General features: G+C 40.1%; 1 pseudogene; it reads left to right on the top strand.

The window, feature by feature from the left end:
* The first annotated feature begins 12,482 nt into the window (after nt 1–12,482).
* LOC111950812 (phosphofurin acidic cluster sorting protein 1-like) overlaps nt 12,483–14,482 on the top strand; it is a 20,486-nt pseudogene continuing 18,486 nt past the window's right edge.

Consider the following 14,482-nt stretch of genomic DNA (forward strand, 5'->3'; position numbering starts at 1 on the left):
ACATAGAAAAGTGTTATTAGAACAGCACATGAATAAAACACAGAAATTGGTTATAAGAAAAGCAAACATTAATATTCCCATTACATTCCATCCTCTTATCACTATGTGTGATAACCATTACATTTTAATGTAAGCATTTAGATTCTAGCTTCTATATCAAAATATTCTATACTCTATTAAAGTAAGGGAAATCAACACAAATACGAAACAGACACTTCATCATTTCAAACCCTTCATTCTGGGTTSTACAATCCACTTAGTATGGTAATACTATAATCATAATCAAGGTTACACTTTATTAATGGGAGTGAGTATCAAAAATACACAACGGATCTGTAGATTCAGAGGTGAATAAATCTCTTGATGTTAACCATTGTTTCCATATTTCTTTCCACACTTGGGTTGCATGACATCCACCTAGTCAAAACATAAAACCCAGTTGTTTAACTTGCTCATCAGCTCAGTGTTCCATATAATGTAAAGAGGTTAAGGGTTTGGGTGACCTTACTCTCAACTTGCTAAAAGGAAAAGAACCGGAGGAAAGGGGGGCTCATCCAGAGTTGTTATCTAACTGTTTCACCATCCTCTGGAGGAGTAGAAAACAAGATGGCTGCTGAAATCTTACCAGCCAGAGAGGCACGTCGCCTTACAGCGTGTTAATAACATTTCACAGGGAAGAGAGAGAGAGAACATGTTATAACAGTTTCACACCAACCTTGCTAAGAATGAGATTGTAGCTCGGGCTAACCTTGTAACAATCTAGTGTCTCTCCTCACGTTTTTAGGGCACAGCTCTGTTTCTAGAAGTCTTGCCTTTCCAAATCATAATCATAATTATTGATATATTATCCAACCCAAATTTAGAATGACAGTCCTTAGTGCTTCACGTTGGTTCTGTCACTTTAATTTAAGACCCTCACTTTTCTCATCACTTGTGGTAATGACAGATTGGTATTTCAATGCATTGTTAGTCTAAATTACAACATTTTGCAGTGTGCAAACCTCCACAATCAACCCAATACCCCAAATAAACAATTTTGGACAAGCCTAAATCAATTACGGCACTCATTCTTCCTTTCCTGCCGTTTCTTCATGTTCTTCTTCAGATAGTGTTTCAGTTTGTCCTTTTAATGGCACATGTTCAAAGTGGATGGCCCTTGATAATGTCTCTCACCTGAGCCGCCACTGTCCTTTACAGTCCATTATGWCTTTGTCCATTTTCCTACCAGTACACCAAMAGCATGAGAGAAGTTTGGACTGGATCTCTCTCCATGCTCACWCCACATGCACCCCATGTCGCTCCTGAGAGAAAAGGCAGTTGATAGCGTCGACTGCTGTGTRCAGGTTGCTGGCTTGGACTCAGGTCTCACGGTAGAAGTGGTGAAGSACCATACTGAACGCCATTTTCACCATTTTCAGCCGGTTAGAGGGGGTGTTGAGGATCACACTGTTCATCGGYCGAATTATCTTCCATGCATCTAGATACCATCTCCGCCATTACCTCGAGAGAGGACAGACCMGAACAACAGTTTAGTTTAGGGTATTTGTAATTCAGGAAATCCAGACTTCTAAGACAAATGTCTTAGAGAATAACAACACACAGTTGAAACCATTTCTGGTGAGATTTGCTATTGAAGCAGGACAAAAACAAAGAAAAGAAAACAACAACAGCAATACACATATATCACTCGAGGTGGGGGAACATTTCTATTCATTTAGAGTGACTGTCATCCATGACCAACATCTCTTTTTCACTTTTACAGGCAGGCATGTGAAGAAAAACTCATTTGCATATTTACCAAAGGGCCCCAGGGGACTGGTAATTCCCCCTTTGGACACACGTCCAAAAAAAAACAACACTGCCTGTTAAATCAAATATAAACAAATTAGAATCAATACAATTGTATTATCTCTTGATATCTCCATAAAGAAATAATTGCATCCCATAAGGTAATGGTAAAATAGACTAGAGACAGCTCTCTCCCTCTGTCCTTCTCGTGGTCTGAATCACACAAAGGACTATTGATAAATTACAAACTTCTTCTTAATTATTTGTTTTTACATAGCCCAGAAAAAAAACAATGTCTCCTATCTTCCTAGTAAGGGTGATCAGGCCTCACCAGGAAGTCAGAACAGAGGTCAGAGGTCAGTCAGCCCTATTAAGTGAGTGTTTTGTTTTTTCCTGTACCTCAGACATTACATAAAGATATTTCAAACATTTTGTGTATCAGGTTTACATTGGGTTATTCAGTACATTTCTTCTAATCAAGAGAATTTACATGTGTGCAACCAAAACTCTRACAATAGAAACTTTCATTTGTGTACAGCATTCTTTCTAACCCGTGAAAATCCCACACACAGAAAAAAGACCCCACACTTCTAAATCAAACAGAGTATTAACCACTAACAAATAKTMATTAACAGGTGGTTTGTGTGTGGGTGCTGGCATTTGTGTGGCAAAAATCATAGGGTAAACACAAACAAAATGGCCAGGCCTTGCTTAATTTTGGAGGTCCCTTAACAGCTGGATCCAGCACTTTTAACTGCTCTCCCAAGGCACCTGCCTCAGGAAGCCCTTTCAAAGGGAGATATACAGAATCCTTKATAAACATGAAAAAAWTACTTGTTAGCGGACATTCCATCAGTCCTGGAAGAAAGAAAATAAACATGTACTTAGTTTTCACTATGCTACACTTTAATCAGTCCTAAAAATTCTTAATTTAATCGAGGTTACTGCATCTTGGGCAGGAAGTCTTAATGAACCCATGTGTATACAGAAATATACTTCAGACACATTTATACTCAGTCATATCAGATGCTACGGTGTCCCGTATAGCTGAATTGGGCACCTTCTAAAGTAAACACTTCTCTTGTAATCTTAATCTTTTTGACCTGTTGCATTGACATACAATTCTGTACAAACTGTCCCTAATTTCCCCACTGTGTCTMTCACAGCTTTTTGAGTTCAGTGTTGTACTGGCGGCTATCTATTGTTCCACAGGAAGGTTATCTCTAATCCAAACAACAGATGACGTAAACACAAGAGCAGTGGACCAGGGATTGAAGAGTGAGCAGCCTCTAATTTAATATCAGTCCCAATGCTCAATCCCTCTGTCTTACTCCTTGAAATTACTCAAATATTCCATTATTAGATTGCTAATTACCATTATTTACTTTATTTACTTACTTTCACTAGTCTCCATAATCCATGTACTTCTACTAAAACCCTGCTAGTTCCAATAGGAATACCTCATCACTACTGTTTATACACACAGATCACTTTCAAACCACATTTAGCTTTTYCCCCTATTGCAAGGGTTAAAACAAAACATAACAAACATAACTTTCTCCATATTGGAAGACATTGTTTTCATTTTAGTATACCTTCAAAAAGTTACTTTATATTTTTATTACCAATCTCTGTTGGATATTCAGTTTCTACTTCAATATTTATTAAAATGTCTGTTATTTTAAGATTGATATGTAATGCTTTGGAGGGATCAATATGTACTAACTGGGTTGCACTGTCTCAGTCCCCAGTAGATGTCACACTCAGTCCATAGTAAGTCTGGCACCTGAGATAACAGGGAAACAGATGCAGTTTCCATTTTGCCTACTCACGAATTGGTTTAGAACTTCATCATTTGGGATATATATAAAAAACTCAATCGGGAGTACAATAAATTGTAGCCTTTTATGTTTAGTTAACAGAAAATCATGTTCAAAATTTGTTGGTTCTATTTAACAGGGTATGGGCTTATTGCAAAATGCATTACCAGGGTGGAGRAAATCTTTTATTGGTTAAGGGTAAGTCAAGTCCTGTACAATGCTGTAACCTTTACATAGAAATGGATCCATGATCCACTCTGAACATTCCTCAGAATACTTTGTCACCACTCACGTACGTCTACATGTGGGTGTGCTAGTTGTATATTATTATTATTATTCTATTCTTACTTCATCAGATCATCATAATAACCCATTATACAAATGTTATGTTACTTTATCTCTAGTAACCCATCATACACTTGTGTTACATCACAAATTCCTCATCTACACCAGTGTTCTATTCATACAGGGGTTTGAATATTCACTCTAGTGTTCTATTTAACAGCATATTCGGAAATAGTTCTCTTCTTTTATATCTCCATTCATAACAACGTTAAACATCAAACTCCACTGACGAGACATGTTATCCTCATATCATCTAAAGTCGTGTTGTCCTCAGAGACATGTTATCCTCGTTACCAATGAGACATGTTATCCTCGACGTTAACGAGACATGTTATCCTCCCTACTAACGAGACATGTTATCCTCGGAGACATGTTGTCCTCTGAGATTTCGGAGACACGTTATCCTCTACCTGTAGATCCAACGGCGGTGTTGGACAGAACCCTAGATGATGTTKCTAATCAGCTCACACAGAACTGGAAAACTCAGCTCACACAGAACAGGTTGTTGCATTCATTCACCTCTTTCACACGTAAGTTAGTCCCCTGGCAGCTCCCATACACTCAATACTCAATAGCTCAATTTCAAACCTCTTATTATCCACATTTCTTTTGTTATCCGCATTTTTCTCAACTTAGTATCTCCATCCAAATTCCAATCTTATTAGTAATAATTTCAATCCATCTATAATCCAAATTTCAATCAGCTTTTGTTATCCAAATTTCAATCAGCCAAATTCCAATCAATTTCAACTTTCACATCCACATTCACTTAGTACTATTCCCAAACACACTCAGTAATCTCCTCATTACCCACGTGTATCGTCAACGAATCTCTCTGTTGTTACTTGCTATGCACATAAATAACACCCTGTCACGACTTCCGCCGAAGTCAGTCCCTCTCCTTGTTCGGGCGGCGTTTGGCGGTCGACGTCACCGGTCTTCTAGCCATCGCCGATCCACCTTTTATATTCCATTTGTTTTGTCTTGTTTTCCCACACACCTGGTATTCATTCCCTCATTACATGTTGTGTATTTAACCCTCTGTTCTCCCCATTTCTGTGTGTGTAATTGTTTATTGTTGAGGTTGGCACGCTTCCGGCTGGTTTGCACCAGGTTTATTTTATTACCCGTGCTTTGGGGCAGTCTGTACTTTGTACTTGTGTTTTTGTACTTTGTGCTGCCTCACTGGTTCGTTGGGCATTTGTTTTGTGACGCAGTTGCGTTCTGTGCAAATGATTGCCTTAGTAAAGTGCTTTGTCCACTCATCTCTGCTCTCCTGCGCCTGACTTCGATGCACCAGCTACACTCACCTATTGACACACCCCGTACTCAAGAATTAATTGTGTAATTTTTTTGTGGCTGCATACCACATGGACATATCTTGTAAATACCTATACATAGCTGTTCGCGGGGCTTTACATGGTACGGTTGCCCTTGCTCTAGTCTTYTCTTAAAACTAGTGAATAGTTGTCACGTTCCTGACCTGTTTTCTGTTGTTTTGTATGTGTTAGTCGGTCAGGGCGTGAGTGTGGGTGGGCATTTCTATGTTATGTGTTTCTATGTTGGTAAATGGGTGACCTGATATGGTTCTCAATTAGAGGCAGGTGGTTTTCATCTCCTCTGATTGAGAACCATATTAAGGTAGGTGGTTTCACATTGTTTGCTTGTAAATAGTGGTGTTGATTGTGTGCTACGTGTTTTCTGGACTGTGTTCCTTTTTCCCCGTGTCTGGGGTTGGTTAGATAGTACACCCAGTGTGTTAATAGGGTGGACTAGATGGTCCGTGTTCATTAAAGAACATTTTGTATTTGGCACCTGCTGTTTCCTGCGTGTTGACTCCACACTCCGACACCCAGGCCTTACAATAGTATTCTCTCTATAAGACTATGGGTARCGTTTTATGTGTTACTCGCCTTGATTTTTTTATTTTATTAMATTTTTTCCCGTTTTATACGGATTCATTTAAATTGACTTACTGAAATCAGTTGCCGTCCCTCAATTGTTTGTGGATGATGTRWCTCCTCCTGGGCAGCTCACAGTAAGGATCTGGACGGGTCCTYGTCCTCTTTTGGTCGGACAGGAATTTCCCTCACGCTTCATAAAATGCGCCACCGGTTTTCCTCGCAGACCCCAACTGTAAAGCTCCGCAGGCAGAATCAATCATCCAGTTCGTGACGCCAAATGTTGTGGAAAATTCTTACACAGGGACACTCAAAGTCAATCTTAAATGAATCATTGTTTATTGTCARCGCTGGAGAGGTTCCAACCAACTCAATGCACCATAGYACACATGTCAATCAGGAGCTCTTCCTGGGCAGACCCAACAGTTGTCTTATATACGGCTATACACAGATAAGTTGTATTTGCATGATTTAGCATAATTAATTWATTTAWTTATTAGTTGTTTCATTCATGTGGCAGACCAATACTGTTTCATAACATGTGATAGACCAACACCTCACGAGGCTTCTCCTCTCTAAACTGAGACCTTGAAACTGAGATATCTTTCGTTTGTTCTCAAAACAACATCTGGGCGTCCTGCCAAATTGCAGCTCCTGATAGGTGGGATTTGTACAGTCAGCCACTTGCAAGAACATAGAAATTGGTTATTAGAACAGCATATGAATAGAACACATGATTTGGTTTTAAGTATTGATGAGTCTGTGAAATTAACTTTTGATAACAAGCCAAATAGACAATTAGCCAAAACGAGACAAGGTAGTTAGCTAGCTAGCCTACTTGATTTAGCTCTTATCTTGTCTTTATGTTAATGTTTTCTTTGAAAGCTGTACAACATAAAATTGAAGAGCATTTGTCATTGGGCTAAAACGAACTGGCTAGTGATTCAATATGTAGCTAGCCAGCCAGAGAATGCTGCTGTACGATTGCTCTATTTTACCAGTAAAATGTAGCTAGCTATGATCCCCATAGCTATAATTAGCTAGATAACTAAATAGCTAGGTATCTCATTAGGTGTCTGTTTATCTGTGAAATGTCATATGTTTCCTAAAAATAATAGCTAAGCCTGCTGCTGTTGATTGTAATAAGTAATGTAGCCTAAGCCCGAAGCCTAACCCTTATGACGATGATAGATAAGTGTTACACAAATCAAAATATATTTTATATTTGAGATTCTTTAAAGTAGCCACCTTTTGCCTTGATGACAGCTTTGCACACTCTTGGCATTCTCTCAACCGGCTTCATGAGGTAGTCACCTGGAATGCATTTCAATTAACAGGTGTGCCTTGTTAAAAGTACGTTTGTGTAATTTATTTCCTTCTTAATGCATTTGAGGCAATCAGTTGCGTTGTGACAAGGTAGGGGTGGTATACAGAAGATAGCACTATTTTGGAAAAGACCAAGTACATATTATGGCAAGAACAGCTCAAATAATCAAAGAGAAGCAACAGTCCATCATTTCTTTAAGACTTGAAGGTCAGTCAATCCGGAAAATGTCAAGAACTTTGAAAGTTTCTTCAAGTGCAGTCACAAAAACCATCAAGCACTATGATGAAATTAGCTCTCATGAGGACCGCCACAGGAAAGAAAGACCAAGAGTTACCTCTGCTGCAGAGGATAAGTTCATTAGAGTTAACCGCACCTTAGAATGCAGCCCAAATACATGCTTCAAAGAGTTCAAGTAACAGACACATCTCAACATCAACTGTTCAGAGGAGACTGCATGAATCAGGCATTCATGGTCATTAGACCGGTGGAAATCTGGCCTTTGGTCTGATGAGTCTAAATTAGAAATGTTTGGTTCCAACCGCTGTGTCTTTGTGAGATGCAGAGTAGGTGAACGGATGATCTCTGCAGGTTTTGTATTGAAGTCAATGTACCCAGAGAAGGACAGAAGCTAGATGTCCTCCGGCTACACCACGGTGCTACACCATGCTACTGAGGCTACTGTAGACCTTCAATGAAAAACAGTGTTTTAATCCATTATTTGGTTCAAAACGTGACCAAGATCTGACAGGAAAGCCAATGATGCGCGCATAATTTCATTACTGTGTAGCCTCGGCAGACGAGCCTAGGCAAATTCGAGAAGGCATAATTAATTTCAACCAACAAGAAGGCTTTGTGTTGGAGCTTATTTCTTCCTATATAAGAAATAAGAGGTAGGCCTACCTGTTTAACAGACAAAATTAGGCTCCTATATCCATAGATTTGTCAGTCAATTCCTCCGCCCACCGTGCACTCTTTAAATAGACTACCTTCGCGTTGGTTGGTTGCCTTGTCAGTGAAGGGCTGTTAAGTTAAAACCAAAACTCGAATTCAGGGTATGCCATAGGCCTGCCTTTTATTAAAGAAAATGGCAAAAAGCATAGGCACTACCCCCTTCTTAGCTTTGTTCTGCTATGCTTTATGCTAGAAACAAGCTATAACATACACGAGAAAGACGTGCCTCTGAAGCATTTGGGGATATCATTGTTTTGTTTCTTCGACAATTCAGAAGCTGAGCTACAACCTTATATAACTGAGACAAAACATTTACTTTGCTWGGGAAGTAATGTAATTCTGTTACTATCAATTGATTCAAACTTCTTCGGGATCGGTGTCCCTTCCACGGGACGGTTGAGCTAACGTAGGCTAATGCGATTATCATGAGGTTGTAAGTAAGAAGAACATTTCCCAGGACACAAACATATCTGATATTGGCAGAAAGCTTAAATTCCTGTAAATCTAACTGCACTGTCCAATTTACAGTAGCTATTACAGTGAAATAATACCATGCTATTGTTTGAGGAGAGTGCACAATTTTGAACATTAAAAATTATTAATAAACAAATGAGGCACATTTGGGCAGTCTTGATACAACATTTTGAACAGAAATGCAATAGTTCATTGGATCATTCTAAAACTTTGCACATACACTGATGCCATCTAGTGGCCAAAATATAAATTGCACCTGGGCTGGAATAATACATTATGGCCTTTCTCTTGCATTTCAAAAATGATGGTACAAAAAAAATACAAAATAACGTAATTTTTTTCTTTTTATTATCTTTTACCAGATCTATTGTGTTATATTCTACTACWTTCCTTTCACATTTCCATAAACTGCAAAGTGTTTCTTTTCAAATGGTACCAAGAATATGCATATCCTTGCTTCAGGGCCTGAGCTACAGGCAGTTAGATTTGTGTATGTCATTTTAGGCACAAAAAAAGGGGCTAATCCTTAAGATGTTCACTTTATGTACAATACAAGATGTTTACACACAGACAGCTTTTAGGGAAATACTTGTGAAGAAGAGTAGAAGAGTAGCCAGCAGTTAAAGTGTAACGTTTTCTGTGTCTGTAGGCCTACTCTGTCTGGGGTGGCAAGGTAGGCCTAACTTTTGAAAGTGCCATGCTCAGATTCCTAATGATGTCTCCGATTTTAATAATTTGCTAACAGTGTCAGTTTCATTGCGAACAAGACACACTGATTTGGCATTGGAGAAATATGATAAGATGAACACATAGGCCCATCTCTCTGTCCATTCTTAGCCTGTCATTCCGGTAATGTGTGTGGTATTAAATAAGATTCCGCTAATATGTAAAATGATGTAGCATTGCATGAAAAGTTTATATAAGGCCATTTTTTCTCGGCCCTGCAAACACGATGATAGTCCACGGTGGTCTGTGAAACCACAACCTTCTGGCCCTGTGCAATATCAAAATTGCTGCGTTGCCATGTAATGCTGACAGGATGAAGAACAATTTATAAAACTGCATATATAAGGTTMTGTCTAAAGGGTAGACAGTAGTGTTCTCAGCTATCCACTTTGTTTTAATTATTGTTTTGGGTCACTTGTTTTTTTTCGGGGGTGGGGGTTAGATCAAATATATTTTGCTAAAGGGAGGGCCATCCATTTTAATTTCAGAGAGGTCCGATTTTCTCAATTTAACCCTYATTATAAATAGTGTGAACTCCCTAATAAAGTCTGTCAATGTGGTACTGCAGCTAGTCAGTCTCGCCATTTGAGATGAAGAGTTATTTCGGGGATTTATTGTATCATGTTTTAAAACATGAAATCGAGGAAAAAACGGGTTCCATTTCTAATGGAACGCTTTGAATGGAAAACCAAGTTGAAGCCAACATTCGATGTTGTCTTGCAGCTCATAACTGCACATGGTTTTATCGCAACAAAAGCGACAAATTAGCGCAACCCCTGTCAATTGAAAAGGCAGGAAAACAAACGAAAGCGGTTACATCTCATAAAAATGGAATAGAAATGAAATAACAGAATGTTACAGTATATTGGAGCATTAGCACTTCTAAATCGGCTACCATAACTTCAAGGACTTTTCAAGGACCAAATAGCCTTGAAGAGGAAATGTSTGATTTTCAAGGTAGCCTATAAAGTACCACTGTATGAGTCATAATACCCATTAAATCTAGCGGTTAAACAGGGAAATGGTTCTAATCGTTTTTCCCATAGAGGAGTTTAGAAACACTTAAAATAAGGGCTGTGTTTCGTGTAGGCGTACCCTGACGTGATGTTTTGATAACCGTGTAAATCACTCTCTGACAAGGTGACTTTTTTATCAACACTCGTTTTTTACTCTCGAGCCAGCCTGTCAAACTAACAATTACTTTACCATCTATTTAGATATCTCTTTCTAGACCATAACATATACCTTATCCATTACACGTTCGAGTTAAAAAATAGCTGCAGGAACCAGAGTCAACAGGTTTGTCATTCCAGTTAATATTGTATGCAGGTGTGTTATCTTGCATCTACCATGAATATGACGTAGAGCAATTTTGAAATTTCCCTTTAAGGTCAGAGTATACAACTACACTGAACAAAAATGTAAATGCAACATGGGAATATTGTCTGCAGGTGTGTTATCTTGCATCTCCCGGTCTCAGGTTGCACAATGTAACCCCAGAGCACAATGGTAACAAAGTAGAACAAATGGCATGTAACTCAATAGCAGCTCTAGGTAATAAGACATCTACTGTCATTTTGAGCATTGCAAGAGATATACACTGAACAAAAATATAAACGCAACATGTAAAGTGTTGGTCCCATGTTTCATGAGCTAAAATAAAAGATCCAAGAAATGTTCCATACGCACAGAAAACATATTTCTCTCAAATTTTGTGCACCAATGTATTTACATCCCTGTTACTGAGCATTTCTCATTTGCCAAGATAATCCAGCCACGTGACAGGTGTGGCATATCAAGAAGCTGATTAAACAGCATGATCATTACACAGGTGCACCTTGTACTGGGGACAATAAAAGGCCACTCTAAAATGTGCAGTTTTGTCMCACAACACAATGCCACAGWTGTCTCARGTTTTKAGGGAGCGTGCAATTAGCATGCTGAATGCAGAAATGTCAACCAGAGCTGTTGCCAGAGAATTTAATGTTAATTTCTCTACCGCAAGCTGCCTCCTACGTCGTTTTAGAGAATTTGGTACGTCCAACCGGCCTCACAACCGCAGACCATGTGTAACCAAGCCAGCCCAGGACCTCCACATCTGGCTTCTTCACCTGCAGGATCGTCTGAGACCAGCCACCTGGACAGCTGATGAAACTGAGGAGTATTTCTGTCTGTAATAAAGCCCTTTTGTGGGGACAAACTTGGTTGGGCCAGGCTCCCCAATCCATCCGGCCTCACAACCATAGACCACGTGTATGGCGTCGTGTGGGCGAGCGGTTTGCTGTTATGTACAGAGTGCCCCATGGTGGCGRTTTGGTTATGGTATGGGCACGCATAAGCTACGGACAATGAACACAATTGCATTTTATCAATGGCAATTTACATGCACAGAGATACCATGACGAGATCCTGAGGCCCATTGTGGTGCCATTCGTCTGCCGCCATCACCCCATGTTTCAGCATGATAATGCACGGCCCCATGTCGCAAGGATCTGTACATGATTCCTAGAAGCTGAAAATGTCCCAGTTCTTCAACATACTTACCAGACATGTCACCCATTGAGCATGTTTGGGATGCTCTGGATCGACACGTATGACAACGTGTTCCAGTTTCCACCTATATCCAGCAACTCCGCACAGCCATTGAAGAGGAGTGTGACAACATCCCACAGCCCACAATCAACAGCCTGATCAACTCTACACAAAGGAGATAGGTGGCGCTGCATGAGGCGAATGGTGGTCACAGCAGATACTGACTGGTTTTCTGATCCACACCTCTACCTTTTTTTTAAGGTATCTGTGACCAACAGATGCATATCTGTATTCCCAGTCATGTCAAACCCATAGATTAGGGCCTAATGAATGTGTTTCAATCGACTTATTTCCTTATATGAACTGTAACTCAGTAAAATCTTTGAAATTGTTGCATGTTGCCTTTGTATTTTTTGTTCAGTGTAATAATGAGTAGGATACCCTGATGCTCCAAGGGACCACTCTGCTGGTACCATGCCTCCTCTCCCTATAGTGTGGATGGCAGCTCTGAGAGGCTCGCGTTACAATAATAGCACTCAATCACTGTGTGTGGGTGGGACAGAGAGCGAGAGGGAGAGAGCGAGCGAGCACGCACACAACATACCGTATGCACCTGCTGTGACGCTCTGACATTATTATTGTTGAGAGATTGTACTAGTAAAGAGTGCGTCTTTAACGAGAGGCGTAGCTATTCTCTTGTGCTCCCTAGAGGGCAAGTTCCGCTTCCTGCTAATAAAAACATCGCACTTGTGAGCATATCACATCAACTGTGGACTGCAGAACAGAAAAGCATGAAATGCAAGCAAGAAGGCATGGAATTATGTGGATATGAAAGCGCAATTTGAAGCTTCGGGGTATGATGAACATATCCGTATGCACAAGTCAGGAAGCTGAATGACAGAAGGTATTTTCTTCCACATCCAAAACACCTCCAGTATGTCGGAGAGAGGGGGTCTCCCACGGACTGGGGGCACACCATCTCCACATATGCAGCCGTACAAGACCGTCACGATCGTCCCGAACCGTCCGGTTCAGATGAACCTGTATGCGACCTGGGAAATTGATCGCTCATCTCCAAGCTGTGTGCCCAGGTATGGCCGCCTAAACTCCCATGGCTGGTTCTGACAGTCGAGGTTTCCAGTCTGGATCAGATCACGTATAGGTTATCGGCTTCTGTGGTCGGATGTAGGCTTAGGAATGATATTGAATCAGTGGGAAGAAGTCACCTGTTTTTCCCTCAAGAGAAGTTATGTAGGCGGGTTGAATCAAAGTTGTAAAAAATGTACGAGTTACTGAAAATAACATTAATATGATTAAAGTTGAAGTAAATTGCATACTTCTGTATTTGCCTTTGAATAATACACATTTTGCACTGCTGCAAGTTACTGTAAATATGACAGCAGTTTTTGTTTTGACCATCAGGTCAGGTGATTGCAACTGTAAATGAATTGTCAGTTATTAAGTTACAGTGTGCTATTCACATAGATACATTTAGCCTGCAGTGATAGATTATTGCCGATGGTAGTGAAGGTTAGGGAGTGTCTTTAAAGGGGCAATATGCAGTTCAAACAATAAGATTCCCATTTTAAAAGGAAGAGCTYATTCAACTCTACAATGAAAAACTATATTTGGAGGACCATGGTTATGAAAAAGGAGCATCATGAAGTGCAAGATCATGACTGACCAGGATGTAAAGCCTCCAAATCAACATATCACTGAGCAGTTGGGGACACAGACAGGGTGCCATAGACAGCTGCTCCTAAACCCCACAGGAAAACAACATGCTGTCAGAATAAATAATTGTCCAGCACAGTATATACTTCCAAGCAAGAGATTGGCTAACACTTTTATGCCGATATACATACGCCTACGGACCGTTGCTAATCAGGGAATACTCCTTTAACAATGTTAACAATGTTAAATTTGAACAATATTCTAAAATGTTTCTGATACTGCTTTTTGTCTAACTCTGAATTGTTAGGTGTTCGATGTAGGCTAGCAATAGAAAAGAGGGGGCAGGAGTGAGGTTGCGTGTGGATTCTAGAAGGACCCCTGTATAAGGTAAAGGCTGCTTGCGGGGGTGCTCTCTCTGGCAGGGAAAATGGAGAGAGGACGTGGGTGGATTTGAAGAAGAGCTGGTTGAAAATGATTTGTTCCTCTTAAAGTGGTCCACACACTATGGTGAGCTCTGAAAATAGTATGTTGACAAAAAAAGGTGTACATTGGATGTCAATTGGATGTATTTCAAGGCCTACCTTCAAACTCAGTGCCTTTTTGCTTGACATCATGGGAAAAWAAAWAATAAATCAGCCAAGACCTCAGAAAAAAAAAACTCCACAAGTCTGGTTCCTTGGGAGCAATTTCCAAACACCCGAAGGTACCACGTTCATCTGTATAAACAATAGTACGCAAGTATAAACACCATGGGACCACGCAGCTGTCATACCGCTCAGGAAGGAGACGCGTTCTGTGTCCTAGAGATGAACGTACTTTGGTGCGAAAAGTGCAAATCAATCCCAGAACAACAGCAAAGGACCTTGTGAAGATGCTGGAGGAAACAGGTACAAAAGTATCTATGTCCACAGTAAAACGAGTCCTATATCGACATAACCTGAAAG

Source organism: Salvelinus sp. IW2-2015, linkage group LG23 (assembly GCF_002910315.2).
Source record: "Salvelinus sp. IW2-2015 linkage group LG23, ASM291031v2, whole genome shotgun sequence".
Taxonomy (NCBI): Eukaryota; Metazoa; Chordata; class Actinopteri; order Salmoniformes; family Salmonidae; genus Salvelinus; species Salvelinus sp. IW2-2015.